Source organism: Lissotriton helveticus, chromosome 2_1 (genome assembly GCF_964261635.1).
Source record: "Lissotriton helveticus chromosome 2_1, aLisHel1.1, whole genome shotgun sequence".
Classification (NCBI taxonomy): domain Eukaryota; kingdom Metazoa; phylum Chordata; class Amphibia; order Caudata; family Salamandridae; genus Lissotriton; species Lissotriton helveticus.
In genome coordinates, this window is record NC_136059.1 from 468,825,209 (window position 1) to 468,828,600 (window position 3,392).

General features: G+C 37.4%; 1 long non-coding RNA gene across 1 annotated transcript; it reads right to left on the reverse strand.

Moving 5' to 3' along the window:
* Positions 1 to 627: 627 nt before the first annotated feature.
* On the reverse strand, positions 628 to 2,382 carry LOC144819388 (uncharacterized). Its single transcript, XR_013607334.1, has 6 exons — positions 2,300 to 2,382; positions 1,984 to 2,159; positions 1,717 to 1,829; positions 1,500 to 1,593; positions 1,287 to 1,407; positions 628 to 890 (listed from the first exon to the last, which is right to left on the reverse strand). It is a non-coding gene; the product is annotated as an uncharacterized LOC144819388 (long non-coding RNA).
* Between the last annotated feature and the right edge of the window lie 1,010 nt (positions 2,383 to 3,392).

Sequence of the window (3,392 nt, forward strand, 5' to 3'; positions counted from 1 at the left end):
ATCAATTTCATTTTTAATTTCTACTGCCAGTTCTTTTGCAGTTTCTACAATCAAGATCATCAGATCTCGGGAACATCTACTCGCAATCATGCTCCATTTTTCAAGGAACGGTCTGTGATGTACAAACAGGCCTGGGATGTTCCGAACTCTTAGCCCCATGGGTATAACCCCTGATCTTAAATAGGCCAACATAAACTCTCCGTGTGCTTCCATACGGATTAGTTTTTTCTTAAGGTCTGTTAATTTCCTACTTTCGTCATTACCCTTATCACTAGAGTTGGTATTACTGAATGAGGCGGAAGTGCCCACTAAAAGGGCAAATTCCGCATCAGTGAACCCAAAAGTTTTTAAATTGGACATGATTAGGAAAATTTCTTTCAATAGTTACCAATTGGAATTATGGGAAACCACCGATAACCATAATCACCAACAACCAATTTTTAATTTCCAAATAACAAGAGGAACACCCTACACAGACAGGCTGTGGGTAAACATATGTGAAAAACAAGGGCCCCCTGAATAGAAATAATGATTCCTAGGACAGGGAAATAAACAGGTATGTGAAAAAATTCCTAGGCAATCATAAACAAGGAAACTAATGCAAGGAGGGACGGACGACTAAATAAATGCATATACATACAAGTACTATTTATTTATCAAAAAAACCATATATTGTACACAGAGTTGTTTAAAAAAACAGTTCATAAATCACAATAGACACAGTGAACAATTCATAAATCACAATAAACACAATAAATTATTAAAAACAGTAATAAGGCATCAATATCAAAATAGAACAACAATTAATAATAAAACCAGGGGTGGCAAATTTATTTCGACGCGCGTTTCGGCGTGCAAGACAACGCCTTCTTCAGGAGCCACACAATTTTCTGCAATGTAACAGAAAAATACATATTATAACAACCCTATTTTTTGATTGAAATCATTAGTTAATGCATTACTACTTTAGTCAAAAATGTTTGTCCTCCACTCCTTAGCTATTTGACACTATTTGTGTAACACAAGGTTATATTCAACACAGCACAATAAAAAACAGCATGATTAACATAAGGTTAACATAATAAAAACCATCTGTTAATACATAACTATTACTTGCAAAGAAATTATTCTAAACCATACATTTATACAAAAAGAACATGGGTTCATGCAATCATCATATTTGATCTACCGAAAATACAAAAACGTCTATGTCCTGTTAATTTTAGCAAAGACATTCCTTATTGTATCAAAAACCCAATACATAGAGTACATGTAATTGGACTTACTAAAATCAAGGATGGGGAATGATTATCTTCGTGCCCTTTCCTAATATGGCTACAATTCCTAACGTGCACCGCAGAGAGTCCACAGGGAATAGGGTATTTCTTACATCAGTGGTAAGTTTACCTATTTATTCAAGGATGGGAAATACCAATGAGAAAATTACAAGGCATATTCCGTTAGAGCTAACTAACCAAAGAGTGCCTAAATTATCTCACCTTTTTAATCATATCCAAAGTTCTTTGATTAAGGACATCTGACTTGCAATATAAGGTGCAGCGCGATAAGTAGAAGAATAAAAAATGGTTTTATCTGTGTTAAAAAAAGGGGAAAACACGATAGTGCTAATTAACATATTTTTTATATATGTAAGTGCATGATGCAAGCACATGTCTTGTTATTCAGTGAATCCTCTACATACACTTTCAAACTCACCAAAGAATTAGTTTTTCACGGTGCAATCTTTAAAGCCTTTCCAAATCGGCTGTAAGTTGCTTCCTTATTTGTAGTTGCTCGTGGCTCAAAACAGGGTAATGTCGAGCTAGTCTCTGCAGGGAAAAGTAAATAAACCAAGCAGCCCTGAGTTAAATAGGGCAGTAGTTCTACCATCATTCTCACTTAACTGAGCCGTTTACGATGGCTTTGCAACGTTTATAAAATAAACGGAGACACAAAGGTGCTAGTTTAAATACAACCGCTTACCGTAAAAAAAATTTTTTAAAACAGATTATAGTTCTATCCAGCGTCTGGCGTCTGTTATGTGTAAATTCACAGCTTTATGGAAGCGTCCCGTAGAAAACGATTAGCACTTCTACTTCTTTTCTCTCTGTTTACATAAACACTCGTTGCTCAAGACAGGATAATGTCGAGCTTGGAGTCTGTGAAGAAAAGGAATACAAGTCGAGCCGCCCCAAAGATTAATAGGATCAATAATGATAAGGGCGCTATCGTTCAGCTCTAGTTGCACAGCGAGGGAAAATAAACCCACAGTGCAGATCTGCCACGTTATAAGGCTTACCAGTGGAGTTTCACGTGCGTGACGACTACTCCCATCTAGCTCCGGCGTCCGGCGTCCGGTGAAAAAATGATGACTAACCCTGCCAAGATCCGGAAAGGCTGAAATACCTTCCGGCACTGACCACGTGTCTGCCCAGGTGGAAATTTTAAAGGGATAATGCAGATTTAAGGCTGAATACGGAGACCGATCGTTTTGGACAAAAGCCTAAGCTAGGCATTTCAACTCCAGAACAAAGGTTTACATATAGCATAAAATATATGCGTTATATTGCCAAAACAATCCTAGCATTGCCAAAACAATCCTAGCATATATAAAGATCGATTCCTGACCATATTAAATAAGGTCCTAGCCTATTATTTAATTTAATAGCGTAATGGCATTAAATGTGAGCAATAATTAATGCCATACCATATTAATGCGCGACCATATTAAGTGAGGTCCTAGCCTATTAATTAGGGTAGTGGCGCTATGCCACTAAGCATGAACAAGGAACCAGGTATGTAGAGGGAATGGTTTGTTTAAATAAACAAGCCATAAAAGCATAACAGTTTAAAAGGAACAAATAACTAAAGATCAATGAATTTATTAAAAAATCGCGTTTTCCCATGGCATTTCAGAATTTAATCCCTTTGCAAAGGTGTTAAAAACAAAAATCCAATAGACCTCGCGCTTTTTGCGAATAGCGCAACCACCTTTATCATTTGGAACTCTAATTTTCTCTAGGATGCGCCACTGGAATTCGTCAGGCTTGTGATTGTGTTCCAAGTAGTGCTTCACTAGAGGCGCCAAAACCTTGCCGGTTTTAATCGCGGATCTGTGCTCTGTCAGTCGGACTTGAACCGATCTCGAAGTTTCGCCAACATAGCCTAACCCACAGGGGCATAGAATAAAATATATGACATTTGTGGTTTTGCAATTCCACATGTCACAGGCTTTTGTTGAGAAACCATTATGAACATAGTTCTCACCTCTCAAAATGTTGGTACATGACTTACAAGAGGAGCAAGGTACTGTCCCACGAACAGGCAGGTTATTTAACAAAGACCGCTGTCCAAGGGCAACATTATTTGTACTATTGTTAAATCTTGAATGG